The 26,706-nt window shown below is 32.9% G+C and overlaps 1 pseudogene; it reads left to right on the top strand.

The window, feature by feature from the left end:
• On the top strand, positions 1 to 26,283 carry LOC101713546 (N-acetyllactosaminide beta-1,3-N-acetylglucosaminyltransferase 2-like; annotated as a pseudogene).
• Positions 26,284 to 26,706: the final 423 nt, after the last annotated feature.

Genomic DNA, 26,706 nt, shown 5'->3' on the forward strand with positions numbered 1-26,706 from the left:
ATGACGTATGCCCTCAGGTAAACATTCTGAACAAGATTCCACATCATTAATGAAACTCAATATTTTTGTCAGAATCACCAAAACCCACATAATGGCTACATGTGCCTTACAGTAATAACACATCCCAAAATACTATCAGATTCCTAAGCCTCAGCCCCCTGATGCTGGGGTAGTCCATTCCTACAAAAACAGATGCTGTAACATAGAATTACTGGGAAAATGTGTTTTGTTCTCTCCGTAGTTTAAGCTTCTTTCAAGTGACTTCTGTTGGCAGAACAAAGTGTAATAAATGGAGTATGGAAAGTTCTATCCCTGAAGTGAAGAGCTGACCCCAGAACAGTGAAAACAGAATTGTATGCCACTGTGAATGTACCAGAAGCTACTGAATTGTATACTTTATTTTTTTAAAATTTTATTTCATTGGTGCATTTTAGGTATACAATATAATGACATTCACCATTGGAAATTTGTACCTTTACATAATCTCTCTTGGTTCTTATTTTTCCCCCTTCCCCTGCCCTCCCTTCAACCCTTCCATCCCTCCCTATTTACAAAGACTTTGTTTCCATTGTATACATTCAAAAGGTGAATTTTATGTTACATTAATTTTACTATCATAAAACATGAAATAGAAGAAAAAAGAATATAAACATAGTATCAACTTATGGTAATTTAGAAATATCTGTTTGACATACTCCAATTCTCACAAATTCTAGTCTTTTCATTATAATAAAATTAAAGACTTTAGGAAATTGGAATAGCAGAAATTTTACCTTCATTTTACTAGTGTCCTGAGACTTTGCCTGAGACTAAGATTAAAGAGAGATGAACTAATTAACCTGGTCAGAAAATTTCAATTAGGCTCATAGTTCAGATTGTGACATGGGTACCATTGGCTAATTTTATTCATATCTACCATGAGAATCAGGACCCAAAACCAGAGGTGAATCATTTTTTAAAATTTTTCCAGAGGCCAGAAAGAAAAGACCTGTAAAGTTGAAACCTGTAAAGTTAGGGCTGAGGAGAGATTGGTTGCTGAAAATATTAGCATTAACAAAAAGCCAAGTAATTTGCATCAGGACAAAAGGAAAGATGACTTGGGCACATTTTAGTAAGACCCCCCATTTTCTTCAGGCTCAAAGCTGCAAAAGTAAAAGATATTTCTTTTAGAAGAGAGCCCCAGAAAGCTCAGTTCACTGAGGACTAACTGGGAAGGAATTTTCCAGAACTCAGCAATCCAGGCATTCAGAGGCTTCTGCAGATATAATGTAAGGGACGAGGCTACTGTTAAGGTGGCAGCAAACCTTGACATAATCCACATGGTATAGGTTTTAGAGGCATGCAGAATGTAAGAATTGTGAGTTCAGAAAAGCTTCTACCTGGATTTCAAGAGAAGCCTGAGAGAATAAGTAGTTTGGCCATGAGAGAGCATGCATGAAGCTGTGAGAGTGAAGCCAAACATGTAGTGGGGATCCCAGGAATTTGGATAAGCCAGAAATCTGGAACATCTGAGAAAAGCCATAGGCAATAAGCAAAGCCATCCCAAGAAAGGGGCCATGGAAGCTGCTAATGGGGATGCTGTAGGGACAGGGCTGCCAAACCCTTTGTCTTGCCACAAATTGCCCTTGGTGCTGGGGATGGAATTAGAGGAATTAATATTTGTCTTGTAGGTTTCTAATCTTGATTTGGTCCAATTCAATTCTATCCTATTTCTCCCTTATGGAAGGGAATGTTTACCATTAGTCATTATATGTTGGCAGAGTTTAACTTTCTTTTTTATTTTTCCAGGGGCTCATAGCTAAGAGTTTTCCTTGTGTCTCAAAGGATACTTTGGTTTTGAATTTTTCAGCACTACTGAAAGTGTAAAGACTTGGATGACTCTTAGAAATGGTCTCAGTGCATTTGCATTATGAGATGAACATAAATATTTTGGGGGGCCAGGGGCGGAATATTATGGTTTAGATCTAGGATATCCCTCAAATATTTCATATTTTCATAGATTGGGCTTTTGGAGAGGTGACTGAATCTTGAGGGTATTATAGTGGGCAGTGGATTCATCCACTAATGAGTTCAGCAGCTGAATGTTCTGATAAGATGTGGGGCCTGGTCAGAAGTGGCTCACTGAGGACTTGACCAGGAAAAGTATTTCTCCTTCCCAGGTCCTCCCAATTCTGATTTCTGGCTGCCATGAAGTGAGTGGGTTTCCTTCTTAGCAGGCCCTTCTACCATGCAGTTTCTGTGTTTGAGCCTGCCAACCATGGACTGTAACTTCTAAAACTGTGAGCCAAATAAACTTCTCCTCCTTTAAATACAGGTGTTGTGAATATCTATCACCAACAGAAGAGTGAGGAAGACACCAAGAAATTCCTCCAAAATAGATGAATGAAGATACCATAACTACTTAGATTGTGTTTATGTTGCTTCACATTTGGAGTTGGGGATTTGAGAGTAACAAACTAGATGTATGTATATGCCAGGATGTACTATAAATTTTCAGTTATTCACCTTATGTTTCCTTCATCTTCCTAGACTCTCAAGATTTTTCTTCCATTCCTTGTAGAATATATGAGTTTTTTGCACATAGTTTTATATTTGGCATTCAGCAAGCCTGATCCTTTTGCAATAAGGAGAATTAACTAACACGAATCAATAGTCAACAAGTTTATTACTAAATGAACTGAAAAAATGTGCCAATTTTTTAAAAGAAAGAATCATCCTCAAATATATAGAACAGAGATTTCCAAAGGTTAAAAAGAAATATCAAAATACTTCAATCTGTGGATTTTGAGAGCTGAGGAACAAATTTTGTAACCATAGAGATAAATCAGTAGTTCAAAAATCACATGTAAAGAATATGCCACTACAAAGAACTTTGTAATGATTTTAAATTTCAGCTAACGTATGTTTTAGCTAGAGCAAGGTTAAATTAAATTTCAAGGGAAAGAATATACCCCGAATTTTGATAGTATCAACATAAATTCAGAAATCATTTTTTGGAAAAGATTATTGACTTTTACTTTTTAAATAAACTTTTGATTTTGAGGTAATTGTGAATTCACAAGTATTTGTAAGAAATGATATAGAGATCCTTTATAGCCTTTGGACAGCTTACCTCAATTATGTAACTTGAAAAACTAGAACATAATATCACAACCAGAATATTGACATTGATACAACCCACATATTTAATAAGTTGTATTTGCTCTTTTTTTCTGTTTGTGTATGTATTTTCTTCTTGACTATTTTATCACATATGTAGATGTACCTATCAAGATATAGAGCAGTTCCATCTGTGCAAAAATTCTTGTGCTGCCCTTTTATAATCACATATACCTTCCCAGGCACATATAGCACTTGCACTCCCACTTGAGTGTTTACGTCTGTATGATGGTGAATATCATGAGCCAGCTTGTCTAAGATATGGTGTCCAGATATGTAATCAAACATCAATCTGAATGCTTGATAGTGTTTTGGATGAGATTATCACTTAAACTGGTGCAATTTGAGTAGAGCAAATTTCTATCCTTAATGTAGGAAGGCCTTATCCAATCAGCTGAAGGCCCAAAGAGAGTAAAAGACTGACTTTTTCAAAGCAAAAGGAAATCCAGCCACATAGATTTGGTATATGAAAAACTGAACCACAGCATGAATTCTTACCTGTTCTACCAGAGCAATCTGTAGATTTTACACTTGGCAGCTCCTTACTCATGTAAGTCAGTATCTTCCAATAACTCACACACACACACGCACACACACACACACACATCCTATTTGTTCTAATTCTCTGGAGAGTCCTGACTAATATACCCTGACAAATATTTTTATAATGTTGCCATTGTAAGAAACAGTGTATACATTAAATTATATTAAAGGAAGCTTTGGAATTGGCTTTTTATGCTTAGCATAATTCTCTGAAGATGCATTAAAGTTGTTGTATGCCATTAATTGATTTCTTCTTTTATTGCTGAGTGATATTTTGTATTTAGATATACCAAAATTTGTTTAACCATTCACCCATTTTTTCTTATATTCTCTATTACAAATAACTGCTATGAACATTTCTGTATAGTTATTGGCAAATGTAAGTTTATATTTCCCTAGGATAAATGATCAAGAGTACAGTAACTTATTTGTATGGTAATTGCATGCTTAGTTTTATAAAAATTGCAAAAATGTTTCCCATGATGGCTGTATCATTTTCCATTCCTAACAGGAATATATGAGTAATCCAGTTTCTCTGAATTTTTGCCAATATTTGTGGCCAATCATTATTATTATTTTTACTATTACATTAGCCATTCAGAAACAATGGTAATGATGCGTCATTGTGAGTTTATACTGCTAATTGCCATACTGGTTAATAAATTTGAACATCATTTTTATACTATTTGATATATGTATATCTTCTTTTTGGGAATGTCTGTTCATATTGCTTGCCCATTTTCTATTCAGATTCTTATTTGCTGAGTTCAAACCATTTTTAAATATTCTAGTACTAGTCTTTTGTTAGCAATTAGTTTTTCAAATATTTTTTCAGTGTATACCTTGACTTTTAATCCTCATAACAAGGCCTCATACAACAAAATTTTAAATTTGATGAGGTCAAATTTATCAATTTTTTATGATTGATCATCCTTTGAATGGAAAGTCTAAAGTCTAAAAGATATCTAATCTAGATTCTCATTTCTCCATATTTTTCATCTAAACTATTAAAGTTTTAAATTTCAGGGCTGGGGATTCAGCTCAGTGATTCCATCACCTTCCTTGTAAGTGCAAATTCCCAAGTTCTAATCCCAGTACCAAAATGTTTTAAATTTCAAATTTATTTCTGTGATCTAGTCTGAGTTACTTTTAATTTTTTTGTAGTATATGACACTTACATTGAAATTCTATCTTCTTGGTTTGTTTTAGGCTGAGGATATTTGATTATTCTAACACAACCAGTTTAAAAGACTATCCTTCATTATTTTTGCACTTTTATCAAAAATCAGTTTTATATATCCAGTTGGGTCTATGTCTGGATTTCCTATTTTGCCTTGCTGCAATAAGTCCTATTTCCCATCAATATCATGCTGTCTAGATTACTATACCTCTGAAGTAAGCATTAATATGGAATTGAATAATGTCTGTAGGTTAATTGCTTTTAAGATTGTTTTAAATGTAATAGAATCCAGACATTTCCATGAAAAATTTATAATAATATTTAAATCTACATAAAAATTCAAATAGGAATTGATCGATTGGGCAACAGTGAAATTTTTGAAATGTTAAAATGTTAAGTCTTCCACTTGATGAGTACCATGTGTCATTCTGTTTACTTAAAACTTTTGACTACTTTAATCTATATATCTATATATCTATATCTATAAATATTCAGGATACATATTTTGCACATATCTTTTTAAGATTATAACTATCTCCTTTCTTTTGTAGCAACTGTAAATGATATAATATTAATTTTATTTGCTGGCATATAGAAATGTAATAGGTTTTACATGTTGATCATTTGTTCTATATTCATGCTGAGCTCACTAAATTCTGGGAATTTCTTTGTAGATTTCATGGAATTTCCTATGTTTGGAATATAATTAAATTATGTTAAAATTATACTTCTGCCCAATTTTGAGATTACATAGGAGAGATGTTAATTATATTACACAAATAGAACCTTTGACTTTAATGCACCCCTACCACACTGCATTTGTAAAAAGGCAAATCTGAAGGAAAATTAAAGTCATTAAAGAAGTAATCTTTCAAACTTATCTACTTAGTACATTTTAATTGTCAAGTCCCTAGCCAATCCACCCTCTTTCCACCTTTCCTATTTCTTTATGATTGTGTATTGAAATATTTCTTGTTATTAATCTGTGTTTGGAAGAGAGGAGCAGGGAAAAGTGAGTCTTTACCATTTAAATTAGAAAAAAACTAAAATGATTATTTTAAAAATATTCAAATATTTACTTTTATAGCAAGTAATATATGTATATATTGTATTCTGTGCATATATTTAATATTAACCCTTGGGATTAAATAATTACAGATATTTTTGTATTACAATATTCTCTAAAATGTATAAAAAACACTAATGTCTTATATTTTAAAGTAATTTAGTTTTCCTAAATATCACCATGAAGAAAAAGGAAGACTCAACAGTTGCATTTTGCAGAGGAGAAAATTGAGACATTCATTTTATTTGACCACTTTGTATGACAGCTAGTCAGAGCTAGGTAAGAAAACATCAAATTATAGTCCAGGACATTTTTTGGCCTATAATTTTCATATTTTGGAAAAAAGACCAAGCTGAAAATTTGTAGAATTAATGTCAATTACAATTGCTTGTTTCTTAAAATTTAGTGACATTTAGGTTTTCTTTTACTGCTTATTTTTCAAAAACTGACAATAAGAGGCCGAGGATTTAGCTCAGTGGTTCTGCTGCCTGCCTCGCAAGCACAAGGTCCTGAGTTCAATCCCTGGTACCAAAACAAAAACAAAAACAAAAACTGACAATATAATGGCTCAGCATGATACATACTGGTCAAATTATATATATATATATATATATATATATATATATATGTGTGTGTGTGTGTGTGTGTGTGTGTGTCAGATATGTACACATATAATTTTAATATTTGAATAGATATCTCAATATTATTTTAAAAGGAGTACCAGAAGTGAATGTGGATTAATCTGAAAATTTTGATATGTACATATTAACAAGATTGATTATAACTGATGTGAAATCTAGCTACAATATACATCATTTGTTCAAAGAATATGAATTTAACAATTAAAGAACTATCCCATAATTAAGGAGATGGGCCTAATTAAACATGTGGACCTTGATTATTGAAATAATTATAATTATTCATGGAAACATGTAGACTTCACACTACCATTTATATTGAGTGAGAAATAGGAATTCCATCTTCTGAGAGAACTACTGCTAACAAAGGAGTGATCCATTTTAGCCAGACTCTCAGAATAGTAGCTCTCAATATTTTAAATCTGATTTCATAGTGAGGTTACAAGTGCCTCCATCAATTCCTTTGCAATTCTTATTTAGTTAGCTTTCTGTAAATGAACAGTTTTTGGCACAAATTTACACTATCACTCCATAGAAGGAGACACGATGTGGAGACAGTTAAATGTACCTCAGAATAACATTGAATTAACAGTGCCAGAAGTTATTAAATTTATAGTGAAGTGAAATATTTATGGTTTACTTGTAGTTGCCACTGAGTGAGGATGTACTGAAACAATAGGCTTTAATTCTCTAATCTGGAAGAGAGCATCCACCACCTTCTTTCCAACACTCCCCACCTTCTAAAACCCCCTGAAAGCAAAGTAAACAACCCAAATAAATAACACGAACAAACAATAATAAAATTACATATCATGTAATTTTGCTTAAATGGCTTTTGTTAAAACTCACAAATCTCAATATGTCAATATTTCTCTACATTTATAAAGCAGCAGACACCCTGTTGGGTACCAAATATAGATTTTCTGGGGGCATGTCAAAAGTTAAAGCAGCAGAAAAACATTTTTTAACAACTGACTTCACTTATCAAATAGCAGAAGCCGTGAAAAGTCTCTGGCACCTGAAATCATTTAATGTTTTTATGGCAGTGATAAAAATCACTTCAGGTGTTGCTTCAGCAACAGCTTTGAAAGCAATAGAGTTCCGGTGTGGAAAAGATCCATCAAAAATAAATCAAATCTTGTTTCAGTGGTGCCAAAGGAAGAGTGCATAATGGAAAGTTATTAAGACCAAAGCCATGTGCAGGCTTTGGCCCCAGCTCAGGGCCTCTTGCTAGAATATCCCCCAATCAATCACCGCTCCTCTCATTTCTTCTGCCTGCTATCAGGATACTCATAGGCTGTAGATTACATAGGTAAGTGCTTTAAGGCTTTGGGAGCCTTTCCTAGCATATAATTTTGCTATACTATGCTACACATATGTACACACACATGCACATACACACACAGATTTACTGCAAATACAGTAGTTTTGTAGAATTTACAAGCCAGTAATGCAGTAATATTTATCTAACATCTACGAATTTCTGGCCTCCTTAATGTAAGTGATCTTATTTAATACATACAAAATCCTATGTATAACCCTGAAGAACTGTAATGTTAATTTCATTTTGTAGACCAAAAGCCAAGACTCATAGAACTTAAATGTTTTACAAAATTTACAAAATTCATGGAAATGAATTAATATTCATAATCTTCTATTTCACCTTCTGTATTGCTTTTATCCAACTTTTCTACCTCCAAAGCAATATTTTCAATACTTATGTGTGTTTATCTTTTGAAATAGAAATTAATTCTATTCAAAAGTAATTTTCTTCCCTGAAAAGTCAGTGTGAATTTATTCTTTAAAAAGTAATAATGTTATTTTTAAATGTACAAATTAAACTAGGTGTGCTCTGTCACAGCTTTTAAAGATCATAAAGACAAAGTAAATAAGAAAATACAAGATTAAAATGGAGCTTGAGTTAGCATGGCTGAGATGACAGCCACAATACTCATTGTTCACAATACAAATATGCAACTGAACAGCTAGTAGCACAAGCTAGGCCATATGTATAAACCCATGTTGGACTGTGTGATAACCTTAATTTTTCACCTTTGGGGTCTCTTTGTGTCACATAAAACGAGCTTCTCTATATTATGCTGTTTTGTGCCACTATTTGTCCTTTAATTACTGTTTATACATCTTTCTCTTTTCCTTTTATATTAGCCCCTGATAATTGAAGTAGTTCTACTTGATTTCAATGATACTAAGTACAGATAATTATGTAATGTTTATTTGCAGCACAGTAATTCAGATGTAAAATATGTTTTGATATATTTTTAGTAATTACAACTAAAATGAAAACACAAAAAGAGAAAGTAAAACACTATGATTCTCATACTCCAAAAAATAAACCAAAGAGCAACCCATGTGCATAAATGCCAGTTTGTGAAAATACTCTAAAAAAGAAATAAGAAATTTAACATGGTATGTTGTTTTGAATAACTGATTCTTACCAATTTTATGCAAACATTTTTTGTACTTTATACAATCAAATTAGAATTATTAATCAAGTTACAATTAGAAATATATGAAATGATTTATAATCAAATGAGAATTATTAACATAAGTAATTTACTTGATGATTCAAACTCATGACTGTATAATCATGTCAAGATGCCTTGCTATGCCACACTAGTTTGTTAATCATCTCCATCAACTTAGCTTTCTACATCAACTTCCACCAGTCCTCTAACACAGAATATCTTTCAGCTAGTGATTCTTAGGGCTGGCTTCTCATTCAGACAATGTATATAAAAGATAATCATATCAGGCCCTATCTGTACAGATCCTGATTTAATGGGACACAAGGAGGACCTTAGCATATAGTTATTTTAAATAGCTCTCTGGATATTTGCGTGTACAGACAGAATTGAGAATAACTGTTTATCTTAGTTACTTTCCCATTGTTAAGACACAATATTCAATACCCATAACATAAAGGAGGATAGGTTTATTTTGACTCATGCTTTCAGTCCATACCTGGTAGGCTCCAGGGCAGAAACAGGATGATAGGGGCACATGGCAGAGGAAAAGGTGCTCAATCCATGGAAGCAAGGAAGTGGAGAGAGAAGGAAGAAGACAAAGACAACAGTATAGCCTGTCAGCAGCCCCACCACCAACATTAACATTGTGGAAACTCCAACCAAGTTCCACATCCTAACAGTACATTTGGTGCTCCCTTGATATGATCACCTCCAAACACATGAGACTTTAGGGACCTTTATTAGGTGTAAACCATAACACTGTTCTATTCCATTAGGAAAAAAAAAAAAAAGCTTTGAAATCTCTCTATAATTTTAGATTTTTTCCTGATTTATACATACCCATTTTTAGAGGCTAATTTCATGTCCCCAGATGTCCAGGTCAAATACCAGTACCCTGTAATGCCTTCCTAGAAAAATGTAGTCTACATTGATTACTTTCTATACCTTCCTCATGTCATTTAAAACTAACTGAATAATAAAGCATATATTATAATATCATGTGTGTTCACTTCTCTGATTCAATAAGCCTGTCACCACAAACTGCATATTGTAAGGATCCACAATTCCAATAGCAGAAATAAAATATTTGGCAGATACTTGTGAATGACTGAATAAAAAAAATATGAAAAAATGAATTAGTCTTCAAAATAACTTTCTTTTTAATTTATTGTTGTTCTCAATCTCTATCTGGGTGTACAGAATTATTTGTATAGGCATCAAATAGAGTACCTTTTTAAACATGGCCCTTACATACTTGCATTGTAAATTTGCTCTTTTCAGTAGGTCTGCTTTATATAGGCACTCCCTATATTCTCTAGTACTTTTACAATACTACAAAGTCACCAAATTTGTTAAACTAGCACATACTTTCACTTTACCAGATTGAATCTCTTCTGATATAAAATATTTGACTTCAATGGTAACTATTTTGAGATAATATATACTTTACAGATCATTAAAATTTTATTTTGCATTATGTATTTGAGATGATCAGAAGGTCAGACAGTAGATAAAAGATCTACTTGTGCTACACCTTCCTCAAATGTCCCTGCTACTGATAGCAGAAAAAGGGCTTCATGCAGAGTTGAATGTCTAAGACCCAGCATTTTTAAGAAGAAAAAATAATAAATTCACTCAATATTGCATCATCGCTGAAGACTTTTTCATCCTCTACATAAAATAGCATTCTTCCACCCTTGGACTGCCTAACTACAGACAGACATATGTATCATCTCTATAGCTCTCATTATCACCTGTGGTAAGTCTCCAACTTACCAACAAGTTCCAGTCTGGGAGAATGTTTGTAAGAGGGATTAGTTTGTAAGACTGACAAAGTGAGTTTTATATATCTCTGACACAAATATACAATGTAAAGCATAAACACACACACACACACAAATATTGTAAACAATTTTTTCTTGAAGTACAGTGAAACTGTAAATAAACTATTTTTACTTTTATAGTTACCTTAAAATGGTAAGCTAGACATGTGAACTACTTCCGCCATTTGTTGCCATCCACCTTAATACGAGGTCCGTTCCTAACTGTGAAAGTTCACAACTTGAATGTTCCTAAGTCAGGGGCTTACTGTATTTTAGTTCTCTAGGACGGCTATTACAAACTACTACAAACTAGGTTCCTTAGAGTAACGTATCTTTATTCTCTCACAGTTACAGGGGCTATAATTATAAAGCCAAAGTGTCCTAATTTCCATGCTCCCTTTGAAAATGTTAAAGAGTAATCTTTCTTTGAATTCCTCTTCCAGCTTCAAGTGGCTTCTGTGAATCCCTGATGTTCCTAACCAGGTGGCTTCCTCCAGATATAATCATGAAGGTGGAATGGGAAGGCAGAGAAAGAGGAATCGAGTGTTTTTAATACGTTAATCTCGGAGGGGAACACCATCTCTCCAGCATCTTTTCTGTCATATTCTATTGACCTCACAAAGGAACGTTGATATGATGCAAAAAGTGAAAATGGCAATGTGACTGAGTAAATTTCATGAAATAAGACTCTTTGGTGGCTACCTTGATTGCTGGCTACCATACATACTTTATTTATTGTGCAAAATTGTCCTTTGTTTTCAAAGATAGTTACCATTCCTACTCACTCCCTTTCTGTGCTCCATAACATGAAATTAAAGACAGTCCTTATGAAAATAAGAAATTCCTTGTGATTTTCCAAAAATCCCTCAACTGAGAAGAAATATCTGAAATAGGACATCTCTTATTTTTAGAGGCTGCTTGTTTAAAAGGGATCTCTCTGAACTATTTGAAATGCAAAAACAGTGCATGTGAATTACTCTGCAATCCTTATTTAGAGGCAAAGCAGCCAGCCTGAACTCCCCACGTCAAAGAGTATCAGAGTGCTCACAAAGGTGATTCATTTTGACAGTAGGAATATCTGATTATGTGCATAGCTCACTGAATTTTTAATAGAATATCCTATACATGAAGGGCTGAAAGATATACTCTACTACAGCAATGTTTGTGTCTACTTTCCCATTGTTCTTCATCAAACATTAGTGTGAAGACCCTCAATTCCACCTACTGTAACAATGCTGTGATTATTAAATCAGTAAGTGCTTAGCCTGTTCAAATTCTATTTACAAATATCTTTACTACTGAAGCATGTACAGACTTCTAATTATTGTGGATTTTTAAAACAAAAACTGAAAATTAATTTTGCTTTTCTGTCAGAATGATGAAACAAAAGATCAATTATTTTAGATTTATTGTATGAGTAATGTACTCTTATTCTTCATTACGTTTCCTTGTCAGAATGCCAAAGGATACAATCAATTTTTCATTAATTTGTTTATTTATTTATTCATTCATTCAGAAATGAAGGAATTTACTGTGAACTCTATTTAGAAACATAGTATATGCCAACTAGCTTATGGAGATGTATCTCCTTTGGGTCCTGCCCTCAGGAGATCCATTCTCTCATAATGTTCATAATGTGTAGTCACTGCACAGGAATTCATTAATTTTATTTGTCAAAAGGCCAGTTCAGGTAAAATAAACATCAAAAATATTCCCAGGTACTCTTACACCACGAAAGTTGAAAGAGGAATTTTCTTTGAGCTCAAAATATACAAATGCGAAGGATGAAAAAATGAAGGATTCATTCATATTGGATACAAGTTAAACATCATCTTATTCTCACTGGATGTCCCTTATGGTACCAGGTTGAATAAAATTCTGTTATTGAAAACAGACCACTGTGTTCAGTTTTAACTAACACCAGTGCAGTAGGGAGCAAGAACCATTATTGACTGGCTCACAAGAACTAATTGATAAATTTTTAGAAACCTTTGTAATCAGTTGACATTTACCCTGTAGCTTAAAATTAAATGTGGTGAGAATATTTGAGGCATATAAACTAACAAACACTATAAATGTTTAACAAATGTTTACCAGCATACCACTGTAGGAAGGCTTCTAATCATTTTTAAATTTATTTCCAAAGAAGATACAGCCACTAAAATCACACTCACTATCATGTCACTTTCTTGGGTTTCTCAGTTGCACTGCAATCCCATCTAGCAAAAAGGTAAGTTTTCAGTCTTGGAAAAGAAAGTACTCCAAAACACTCTAGTTTATATATTTGGGATATATTACACTCTAGAAAATCAAGCTGGGTTTTCAAGGAGTCTCAATAAAAGCACTTTTAAACCTCTTTGACCCTAGTCTACTTTAGATTCATGAAGCTAAAAAAATTAAAATGTCTATAAAATTTCAGAGACTAATATTCATTTAAATCATATTTTACCACTTCATTTTAAGTAGATATTATTAGTACTATGCAATTTGGGCTAAAAATATTAGAATACAAGGAACTATCTCTATAAAGCATGTGGCTTTACTATTGTTTATTAAGATAACAAATTACTCATCCCCAACAGAACCTGTATGTCTATGCCAGGCAGTTGTAAAATGTAAGCTTAAGAACGTACATTTATTCAAAACTACGTTTATTTCTCTATAAGATCAAAATAGCTATTTTCTTCATGAGTTTTGAAAATAAAGCAAATGAACGAAATGTTTGTGCAAAAATGTATTATGTTTTTAGAGCTTGATTATTAATACACCTGAGTTAGAAAATTTCAGTTCATGATTCCCAGGGTGAAAATAGCCTTGGCAGGCTACAGAGAGTATGTAAAAAGACATAGATGCTGTAGTACATATTCAGTTCCAAAATGTTCCATCTGTGCATTGGGGGCTGAGTTATGATTGCTGGGGGAGATATAACTTCCTAATGCACTTACTTTCATGTCTTTCAGAATTTTACTATACTGGAAACTTTTAGTCCCATAATGTTTCTAAATATTGGAAATTTTGTTTGTGCTATAGGAATATTCAATCTGATAAGCTTTTATGTAAAATTATTAACACTCTAATTTAGATTTAAGAAAAGTGAATGGCCATGGACAATATATATAATTAGAAAACCAAGGTATTGACTATCTACCATATTTCTCACACTCAAATCATTCAGAACTGTTTCCCATGAAATACAGTACATACAAAATATTTCTTAGTCTCCAGAATCTAATCAACTACCTAAAGTTTTCATTCTAATTCATGATAGAATTCTTCAACATGTCATTTTCCTTGCAAATGTATCACTGTTTTTAAGGGATAACCAATATAAGATGAACAAGCAATCACCACCAATTTAGTGCTGGCATTTACATGCAATGTTATTTTCTTACAAATATTTTTTATGTAGTTTTCATCCACCAATGGTTTTTGTGTTCATTTAAATAAAATATTTTTATTTTATGTTTGCATATTTAGCCAATAACATCCCCTTAAAAATATCAATATAAGCATTTTGATGAAACATACAAGATGATTAGTATAATTTTGGACACATTTATCATTTTAAAATTCTGAAATTGTATTTACAATTTGTATTTGTGTACTGTGATTATTCACTTTTCCAATAGCAATTTTGTGAAGCAGGTCGACATCCTTTTCTAAGCCGTGAAATAAGTTCTGTAGGACTTCCCTTAGGTAGTGATTTAATAGTGAGGGGGAGATACCTTCACAGCTGCCTATAAATTTAATACATCAGACTTCAGTGTCCTTTTCTGTCCCCGCATGTACCAGCAGTTCTCATTATTTCCTTAGAGAAAGCTAAAACATTGACCATGGAGAAGCACAAGAAAACAAGTAGAAGAAAGACACAGGGAAAAAATGGTGCATGTGTGTTTGTGTGTGTGTGTGTGTGTGTGCGTGTGTAGTAGGAGAATGAGGGAAGCAAGAAAAGAATGAGAGAAATGGAAAAGAAATACAATGTTGCAGCTCTGTAAACTCTCTAGGCTAAATTATTATTTAATAATAATAGAGTGCAGATGTAACTCAATAGCACAGTGCTTACCTAGGAGACCCTGAATTTGATACCCTGTATTGAAAGCAAACAAACAAACAAAATAAATAAGTTACTTATTCCATATAAATGTTCCATTTTATTTCCATCTGTATATGTCTAATGAGTTTGTGTATTAAAGAAGGTAACAGCAGAATTGTCCACATATGTTTACTATGATACAGAATATATAGTCTACATTTTCATTCAATCAGATACACTATTAATTGGGTGAGTGCCAATCCCAATGCTATCTACAGGTTTTGAAATAAGAAAAACAAAATAATTAAGATGTCTTTTATTTAATATGGAGGAAATAAAAAGTTTCAAAAATCTTCAGTCATTGTTTATTAGCTTCTATTTGAGGCCATAGGTACACTCATGAAAAATCCATGTAAATAAATTTTCCCGCACAAGGAATGGACTACAGGAGCCATCAGAGCTGACATAATGCTCTCAGTTTGTAATTTATGTGAATATATTTCAGTATAATCTTATTACTATTCACTTACCTTCACGAACATTAAAAACTCTTGGTGGTCTCTATGACTTTTCTTTTTGATATGTTGAACAGGTCAAGGTCCATTTTTTTAATATTTGGTCTCAAGACAAAACAAGGCTTTATTTTTGAAATATGCTATGAAATTAACTATAAATTCTTATAGATTAAGATGATTTAAAAATGACAATATGTTGGACATGAAAAAGACTTCTGTAGGTTATTGGTAAAGCACATGAATCCTAAAGTCAGATAGCTTAGGTTACCAGCTTTGTCATGTGGGTAATTGAACAAATTAATCTGTCTGACTTTGGTTTCCTTTTCACAAATAGAAATTTATATTATTTTACTTCTTATGATTTTAAAGTTTAAGGTATTTAGACAAGTCCTTCACAGGTAATAATGGCTCAAATATACTTCCTTTAACTTTATTAGTGTTATCTAGCAGAGAAGCACTGAATTATTGTTGAGGATATTAAAGCCAAGCAGAAAAGGTCACTTCTGCAAGGTCATAGAATTTATTAGTGGCATAACAAGGCTTAAAAACTAAGCAATCTGTTAACAGAATGTTAACAGAATGTGGAAACACAGACAAGGGAAAAGAAAGTTGGGACAGCTGTGTAACCATTTTGTTGGTGATGTTGATTTCTTATAAGTAAAATTTAATCTTGTAACTTAAAAATATTTTGGATGTGCAGATAGTATTCTTGATCTGAATGCATTGAACAATATGATATTTAGAAAATAAGTAGCTAACTTAAGGCTGGGACTTAGAGACTGCAAAGATTGTTTTTGGGAAAGATTGAAAGTGGAATTATTTAAGAATATTAATCATTTTATTTTTGTTAAGATAAATCTGGAAAGGAATTGTCTCTTCTATGTATTGGTCAAAATTATTTAAAGTGTTTCTCAAAACCTCTAAGAAAATTGGGAGTTTGGAAATTTTGTTTTCAAACTTAAAGATGTATTTAATAGTTTCACTGTTTCAATCTATATTGGCAATGTTCATTTTGAGGAGAGGAGCTTTAAAATAATTACCACAAAATATTTGAAAATAGATAACAGCCAAGTAAATAAATTCATTACTAGAAAGACAACGATGACTTTATTCCACTGTATTCTATATGTGTTGAATGCACAATAATTAAACTACTTAAGAGTTCCAAATTCAACAGGCCTTCCAACAGCAATTTCTGCAAAGGGATGCCTACATTTAGCTCCTGCTTCAATGCAATTGCACAGGTATATAATGTAAAAATCTCAGAACATTTGATAAAAATTTCCAAAACAAAAAGAAATACACAAACACATAAATATATACATGTGTATACACATACATATGCATGGCTATATGTGCATAAATACAGTGTGTGTGTATTTATATGCATATATGTATGTGCAAGTGTGTGGGTGTGCATATGTACACATTCATGTAGGAGGACAGATCCCAGATAGCCTGGGCTGACAGAGCTTTACCCTGTTATACTTTCAGTTCTTGAAATAAGAATGTGAAACCCTGAAAGAGGAAGAAGTGTCTAGAACACTCTAGGCAATGTCTTCATCCTTTCTAAAACAGGATGTTCTGTAGCACTTGTGCCTAGTGAACTCACAAATATCTAGGGTATGTAAGTTCAGAGTGTAGTGCTTTGGAATTTATCAGCTGTAGTACAGTGGAGATGAAGCAAGTGCCTGCAAAGTCCATTATTCCTTGGCAGCTTAAGTAATTGGATCACCTTGGGTTTTAGTGGCTTTGATCTAAAAGTGCACTCCCTCCTGAAAAGTCATATGATGATACCCAGTCCTTAGTACAATGTTATTAAGAGGTGGGGGCTTTGGGAAGAGATTTGGTCATGTTTGCCCTGTGCTTATTAGTGGGATAGTACCCTTACAAAAGAGGTCAGAAGGAGCTTGTTTAGTCCTTCAACCACCTAAAGACACAACTAGAAGGCATCGTCTTTGAAACAGAGAATGAGCCACTGACTCTTCTGGTGTTTGATATCAGACTTCCTAACCTCCTAAGCCATGAGCAATGAATTTCTGTTATTTGTAAATTACCTAGTCTAAGATACTTTGTTTCAGTAGCCTGAATGGACTAAGAAACCAGGCTTCTGGTTATTGTCAGAGTTGTCTGTGAGTCGTAATTATGCTCTGCCTCACTGCTGTGTGTGTTCTCACTGGTAGTAACACTGGGACTCAGTTGTTGCCTTTCAGTTGCCCTTATGGTGCCAGAACTGCTGAGGTAGCTGGATCTACTGCCAGAATTACTAGAACTTTTCAGCACACATACATGTTCTCTTCAAATACAAATTATAAACATTTAAGGAGATAGAAATGATAATTATCCTGATCTGGTAATTACACATTAATTATAAATTATATCAAAATTTCAAACTGAATCTCATGATGTGTACATTTATTATGTCAAAGTAAAAGTAAATTTTTAAATTTAAAATTATTAAATAATTATTAATGATGAAATTATTTAAAAATTTGAAAGATAAAAGAATAAGCCTTTAAAATAGTTTTAATTTGTACAGAGATTTGTATATTTTTGATAAAGCTTAAAAGAGACAAATCTTTGAATTTTCTTTATTAACAGATAGGAACAGACACTGGACAATCCTAAAGGAATTTAAAATTTTTTCTAGTGAGCTTATTTATATAATATTATTTTTCTGTAAATATTAATTGGAATTGCCATTGCCTAGGAAATATATTTTCTAACAGTTAGGAAATAGCTGGAAAATATCCAAAATAAGACATGAATTATAATTTCACCACTTTTAACTTTCAGCATAGATAATCCAGCCAGTCACTTTGGAGAGAGAGGCTCACTCTGGAGAGAGGCTAGGTGAGACCAGGGAGAAGACTTTATGCTTTTCTAAATTATCAAACCAGAAGAAAGAGGATTTGACAAATTCTAACCAATAGTTTAATTCTTGTCTTAATTTTGTCTTCCTTAGATTTAGTAATGTTCCTAACTTCAGTCAGTTCTAGATGTTCATATTCTATTGACTTTCTCATTGTCACAACAACTGTATGATGAAGACAAGCATATAAATAAATGACAAAATAGTGAGATAGTTGGATAATCATACCATCACTACCCACAGTGAGTTTTGCTGTGCCCTATTACCTCTCTTGCACATGCTGTGGATCACCTTTCTCTGAAAAATGCTATATTCCATGATTCCCTGAATGGAATTGTTCTGGAGGTAAGAACAATTATAACCTTATCATTGGTCTGTAAACAGATTACTTGTCATCAAATCATTTGCCAAGCCAGCCAGCTGCAGAACCCCTGTAGAAGATGAAGTCAGTAGTGCATTAGAGGCCAACACATTTCTTCCTGTTTGTAGGACAAAACTTCCCAATACAGAGACAAGCTAAGTTTAAGTGAAATTCATACTCCTGGGGAAACAACATCCCTAGTCCCAAATTCCTCACAAGTAAACTAAGTAGAGTAAGATTCAAAGTCACTTTCAAACTTCTTTTTATATCACTGTGTATTTCCAGATGCTCTGTGCTTGTCAAATACAATCCTTTTCATCTGAAGAATTATTCTGTCTATATACTATGGGAAATAGAAAGGAGAGAGTGATAATTTAGAGCAAGAGTATCCGTATCTCATTCTTTCTTGAAGTACTGATAGGAGGTCAGATAGTTCTGTCTTATTATTATTTGTTTAATTCTTCCTCTCATGGAAAGCCAGATGTGCTGTCCCTGTTTTAGATCAAGAATTGCCCTGCTGAAGCTGTCTATTTTCATAAAGAAAAGAAAAGAGTTCTCCTTATTTCACCTCTTGAATTCTTATGAATCCATAGATTCTATTGTGCTCTGCTGACTAAAGATGCAAGGGACAGGGCTGGGGATTTAGTTCAGTGGTTTTGCCACTTGGTGCGCAAGCACAAGGACCGGAGTTTGATCCCCAGTACCAAAAAAAAAAAAAAGATACAAGGGACAGTAATATCCTTTAGTAATACAACTTATAGGATTTTTTAAGTCAGGAAGATATAAAGCAGTACAATATTTGTAAACAGAATTAATCTCCATTTATTGGTATTTTCTTGGTTGGAGAAATTACCAGAGGTTTGGCTGTTTGTTTTCCTTCACAAAGCTTAGTACTGTGAAGCATTGAAGAAAGCCATTGGATTCCTGCTGGTTGGGGTCCAACTCTGGGATCTGATAAAGATATTCCATGTACAAAGTCCTAATAACCTCAATGAGTGGGACATTGTATGCCATAACATGAACTAAGATTAATACTATTAACAAGCATGAAAAAGAGAAAAGGGGAACTACAGAAAGAGGGAAGGATGGGGAAGGTGAAGATTTTAAAAAAGAAACAAGTATTATGTACTTGTACCAACTCCACAAGAGGACTGTAAAACGCATGTACCATAAATATACTAATGAGATAAAAAATAAAAAATTGAATATAATTTTCAAAAGGAAAGCTGTAAGACTCTTGTTTCAACTTAAATCAAACTGATGCCTGCAGGGTGCACAGGTAACAGCTAACTTCAAAATGCAACGTTTCTATTCAGCTACAGGTTGCTCTAATGGGAAAACCCTTCTTCCAACCTAAAGGATTTAGGGATATTAATAGACTGAATTTCTAGGAAATTTTCCCAACAGTGGCATCTATAGAAAGCTGGTAAACTAATAAAGACAAAAACACACTTGAGAGAAAATTCAGAAATAATTTCCAGGTTGTGTAAAAGGGAGTTAGATAATGGTGAAAAATAGAACAGTTATTTGAGAAAAATATATTTCCATGAAAGAGGAAAATACAGCACCTATAAGATAATGAATAAAGATTACATGCTCCTGGGAAGGAGTGTATAGTTTCCCTTACAGATCAGTACACCATGCTTGTCGGCATTTCCAGGTGTTGAGTAGCTGCACTTCCCAAGTGAATCTGATGCTCAGCTAATAGAGAAAACCCAGGTCAATGGGCAACTAGCAATCATATATTTTTCCCTAAAATTGTAATCTTTCTTTACAAATATGAGAGGAATGGAGGATTTCCAACAGGATCTCTTGACTTCTTTATAAGGATACGGTAATTTAGATGAACTGAATATTCCTGGTTCACTTGCTGACACTTTGTAACTCTTTTCCAAATAAGACCACTTCCAACTGATATATATATATACACACACACACACACATATATATATATATATACACACACACATATATACACCTATATATACATATATATACCTATATATACATGTATACCTATATATGCATATATATACATATATATATATGCCAGTGTAGAAGTCAACCACATTATAGTTCCTTTTCTTCTAAAATAGGCCAGAACTCTTCTTTCTTATTTATTTCCAAAATAAATTTAAAATCTATTTGAAGGCACATGAAAAGTTTATACTTTAGGTGCATAACACCTAAAAAATGATTTATGAATAGTTGGTAAGTTCACACACACACACACACACACACACACACACACAGAATTATTTGTTGAATAAGTGATTACTGAATGAGACACTAAGGTTTTTCAGTGCTCCAGAGTTCATACTAGTAAAAATACAATAAATTTTTATAAAATATCTGTTCACCCAAATCTCTTTTAGAAGAACTATATAGATATATTTACCTTACAAGGATCTAAATAATTCTTCAACATTTGAAAATTATAGAGTAACTTGCATACCATTCTTTAGTATATAATATACTAAAGAGAAAAGAGGACCGCTAAAGAGATTATTATAATATCAGAATGGCTCCTGAAATAATTTCAGAATGAATATGACTAATGAATGACTCACAAACTATTGATATTTATTTCAGTTCCCAAAGGAAGAGCTAATTCACTTGCAGTATACTCTTAACATTTAGCATGTCTTCATTTGAATTGCAATTATCTTTACAGAAGACTGAAAAAAAGCTGAATAAAAGTTTCTAGAAATTAAATGGAAATATGACTTCCAGCTTACTGATCTCTATTTCTAAATAAATCTTATTATTTTTATACCACATTACATCATATTCATGAAATAAGATCAGGGAAGATATATTTCATTCTAGCATTTCATTGCTCATTACCTCATACAGAGCTCTATCCTAAGCCTTATATATTAAAGATATGGAATATGTTTTATTTTTATACATTACATTTAAATGTAAACTCATGTTAACTATTGAGTATTTATTTAAATTTTTTCTGTCAGTATTACATTTTGATTAAACTTTATTGTAGGACCATTTATAAATAATAAAATAATAATCCTAAAATACAATTTAAAGTGTTAACAGATATAATCTAATTTAAAATTTTTTGTTATAAAAATTCAAAATTAATGTTTGGTCCTAATATTTGATATATATTTAAATATGTAACTTCTATCCACTTAAATAAAAAATGGATATCAAGTCTAGTATTTAAAAATTATAGGTGAATATATTTTTTATAATGTATGTGACCTGACTTTTAGAGTTCATTAACTTCTGTACTCTATACATTTGATAATGCTCTTAAGAAGATAGTAAGACAATGATGTTAAGAAGACAGTAAGTAAAATAAGTGTATTTTAAGAAATAATGAAAAATAAAGACATTGTACAAAAATATGCATTACCATTAATAGTGACAATCTTTAATCAGATATGATTATCAAAAAGGAAGATTTTTACACCACTCAGACCCTGATAAGGATCAATTAAAAAAAATAAAAATAGGAAAACGTGAGACTCTTTCATCAGTGGTTTTGGTAAATTCTCCAAATGCATTTCCCATTATTATCTTTACAAGAAATTTATCTTTGGCAGAAAACATTTCATCTTACTCACTTTTAACCATACCGCATAACAGTGTTGAGTAAATTCCCATTGTGCAATGCTCTGAACTTTTCTGACCTTGATAAACTGAAACTGAATCCATTAAGCAACTCTCTATTTCCATATCCCTGCACCCTAAAAAAAAATCATCATTCTACTATATTCCTCTGTGAATTTGATTATTATCTAAATCATATGAGAAGAATTTGACATACTCAGTCTTTGTGCTTGGTTTATTTCACTTAGCAGAAAGTTATGAAGGTAAAACCTTGTACCATGCATCAGAATTTCCTTTATGCTTGATTAATATTTCCTTGATGTTAATATATGTACTTCACATTTTTGTTCACATTTTGTTCACATTTTTTTCCATTCACCTGCTAATATGCACTTATGTTGCTTTTAATTTTGGCTAGCATCAATAGCAATGTTATAAATGCTGGTGTACTAATATCCCTTTTAGACCTATTTTTTCCATTATTTGGGGTGACTCAGAAGTGAAGTCATAGAGTCATATACTGTATTTTGTGTGTAATTTTTTGAGCAACAGGATAATGTTTTCATAATGAGTGCATCATTTTACATTTCCACCATTAGCATATCAGGGTTCTTATTTCTCTACAACATTCCCAATATTTACTTTCTTTCTTTTTTAACATATAATACTCTTACTACTGGATGTCAAGTGCAATCACATTAAGGTTTTGATTCACATTTCTCTAATGATTGGCATTGTTGAGCATCTTTTCATTTACTTCCTGGTCATTTGTCCTCTTCTTAGGAAAAATAGCTATTCAAGTATGTTGTTCATTTTTTAGTCAGTCTGTATATTTTGTTTTTTAGTATCAGAATTTCTCTATGTTCTAAATATTCACATTATCAGATATATGACTTGCAAATATTTCTTATTCTTTGAGTTGTTGCCTTTTTATTGGTTATAGTGTCTTTTAATGCAATATATTGAAAAAATATTTTCATGAAATGAAACTGGTCTGTTTTTTGGTTGCCTATATCTCATGTCATATTCAAGAAATAAATTAATTGTATAAAAACTTACATGTTTGAATTAAATATTGGCAATTAATAAACATTGATTTTTAAAAGCACATTTAACAAAATACTCTTTTGTGATCACAAATTTCACAGACTATAAAGAGGAAAGTACCTCAACATAATAAAAGCACCTATGAAAATAAATAGTTAACATCGTGTTCGGTGGTAAAAGATAGAAAATTTTTCCTCTAAGACCAGGAGCAAGACAAAAATATTTGTTTTTGACATTTGGACTCTATTTAGCTTGGAAGGTCTAGCCAAAGAAATTAGAGTACAACAGGAAAATAAAAATGAATAAAGGAAGCAAATTAGGAGAGGAAGAACTAATATTATTTTATTTTACATAGTATAATCTATATGTAGGGTACACAGAGATATCTATCTATATATCTATATCTATCAATCTATATATGTATGTATTCACACACATACATACATATACAAGTACATATATTTAAACACACACAAAATATTGTTAGATCTATTTTCAAAAGAGCAAAATATAAGGATAGAAAATCAATAGCAAAAATAGGTAGTGTTTCTGTATACTAAAACTAAATGATCCATAAAGGAAATTAATAATTCCATTTACAATAACATAATTGAGAATAAAATATTAGGGAACAATTTCACCAAGAAGTTGAAAAATATGTACAGTGAAAATTACCAGACACAAATTAAAATAAATTAAGTAAGATCCAAATAAATGAAAAGACATCCTATGTCTAAATGCATTTAAGACACATCTCAAATTATTCTTACTTCTACACTGGATAAGTACTGCTTATTTCATCATATTTTTATTTAGAGGTATAAGTAGTTTATATGTGTCATATTAGTGCAGCTAGCACACTTAGGGACTGTAAGATGGCTGCCTTTCCATTCACCTAAATCTGGGCAACACCCCAGTGCCAACTCTCCTTCTATTATCCTAAGAGAAACAGAAATAAGAATAATAAAGACCTAGGAAATCTTTAAAGCTCCAGGCCACAGTCTGTTAGATACTATGGCCCGACTTTCCGTAACCTTTTCCCCACTTGAACTTCATTAAAGGTTCACGGATAGGCATCGCATATTAGACATGCTGTTAAAACAGAGTGAATTATGAGACATTCATGTCTACTAAGGTCCCCTGTATGATTCAGCACGTGATGAATTATTTCTGTCAATATTATCCAGACAGATCTAATGAGAGGCACTTGGGACAGTGTGTACTTTTAAAATCTGATAGCCTGATTTATCTTTGCTGTTTTCCTATTCCCCCTCCAATCCTGGAGCCACTTTCCCATTTATGCCCCTTTTTTGTTTCTGCTGCTATGAACCCGAGCACATTTTCCTGTTATCTTTCATAAATGTAAACTGCTTTTTCTTTTAGCACTGGGTGTACACTTGTAATTCTTTGCTCACCATACGCAAGAACCTGGACTCTCTTGACCACCTCCAATACTGTATCAATAACATATAAGATTTTATAAATTATTTAACTCCAGAAATGACATTATCTACATCTTTCTTTTCATTTTAGTTTCTTTACAGACTAATAATCAGAACAGCAGATGTGTTTGTTTAAACTATATTGATCATAGCTCTAAAAATAAAATCACTGCAGGATTTTTACTAACAAAACCTAGAAGAGAAATAGAAAAACTATTTCTTCCATTGGTTGGGTACACAGTCCTTTCAAAGAAAAATTTTATGCCATCTGGTGAAAAAATTCTAACTGTAAGATTACATCAATACAATAGGAAATATTGGATGATAATATTAAAAGTTCTTTGGGGGTAGGAGGCTGCAGAGGTTGAGAAAGTATAGATCAAAAGACTCTCATTTTTGACACCAGTTGCAAGCTCAGGATTTTTTTCCAAACCTTAGGTTTAGTAACTTGCTAGGATTCACAAAACTCACTGAAAGCTATTTTTCTAACAGTTAAAACCCAGGGCAGGGAAAAGAGACACATTAAAATGAGCCAAAGGAGCCAGAGAGTTAGCTCAGTGGTACCTAGCTCAGTAGCACCGCACCTGCTTGGGAAGTGCAAAGTCCTGAGTTCAATCCCTGGTACAAAAAAAAAAAAAAAAAATGAGCCAAAGAAATTTCCAAATGAGCAGTTTCCAGTTGTTCTGCCCTGTGGAGTCACAATATGATTTCATTCCTGGCATCAAAGTGTGACAATATGCAAGAAGGTTTCCAACAAAGTTCATCCTAGTCTTAGTCTCCACAGCATTACTGGGGTCCCTCACTCCACATTTCGCCAGAAGACAAGCAATTCGGGAATCCTGGGGCAGAGAAACCAATGTGGGGAACCAGACAGTGGTGCAAGTCTTCTTTCTGGGCCAGACCTCCCCAGAGGACAACCATCCAGACCTTTCAGATGTGCTGAAATTTGAGAGTGCGAAGCACCATGACATTCTTATGTGAAACTACAGAGACACTTTCTTCAACTTGTCACTGAAGGAAGTGATGTTTCTCAGGTGGATGAGTACTTCCTGCACAGTCACTGATTTCATTTTCAAGGGCGATGACGATGTTTTTGTGAACACCCATCACATCCTGAATTACTTGAATAGCTTGTCCAAGAGCAAAGCTGAAGATTTGTTTATAGGTGACGTGATCCACAATGCTGGGCCCCATTGAGATAAGAAACTGAAGTACTACATCCCGGAAGTTGTTTACTCTGGGGTTTACCCAGTTTATGCACAGGGAGGTGGATTCCTCTACTCCGACCACTTGGCCTTGAGGCTGTACAACCTCTCTGACCGGGTTCATCTCTATCCCATTGATGATGTTTATACTGGAATGTGCCTTCAGAAACTGGGCCTCGTTCCAGAGAAACACAAAGGCTTCAGGACATTTGATATCGAGGAGAAAAACTGGAATAATATTTGTTCCTATGTAGATTTGATGTTAGTACATAGTACAAAACCTCAGGAGATGATTGATATTTGGTCAAGGTTGCAAAGTGCTCATTTAAAATGCTAAACTACATACAAGCTAAATTTTGCATAGAAAAGCATATCTGATCTAGTTCCCAAATTGTGTTTTCACATCAGGTTATTTGTATGTTAAGCCATCGGAATTGCCTTTATAAGTAGTATCCATTTGAGGGCCTCCAAGCCCTTCGATTTGGTACTTTTGTGACAAGGGAAAGCAGATGACAATTTTTTATGGAGAATATGACAGGGTGATTGGTTCTAATCCCTTCTACTCACTAATGGTCATTATTTTCTAATTTGTCCCCTTTCATCTGAGTCATGTTTCTAGAATTTGACCACTGTAAGTTATTTTTGTTTTGCCCTTCTGTATGAGAATATTCTTACTTCCATTATAATGACTGATATATCTATAATTCAGGTATATTGAACTTATTTGCTGCCAAGATCTTCTTGTTCATGACTCAATGGT

This window comes from Heterocephalus glaber, unplaced genomic scaffold (assembly GCF_053883595.1).
Source record: "Heterocephalus glaber isolate CG9 unplaced genomic scaffold, H.glaber_assembly_v1.0 deba00001569, whole genome shotgun sequence".
Taxonomy (NCBI): Eukaryota; Metazoa; Chordata; class Mammalia; order Rodentia; family Bathyergidae; genus Heterocephalus; species Heterocephalus glaber.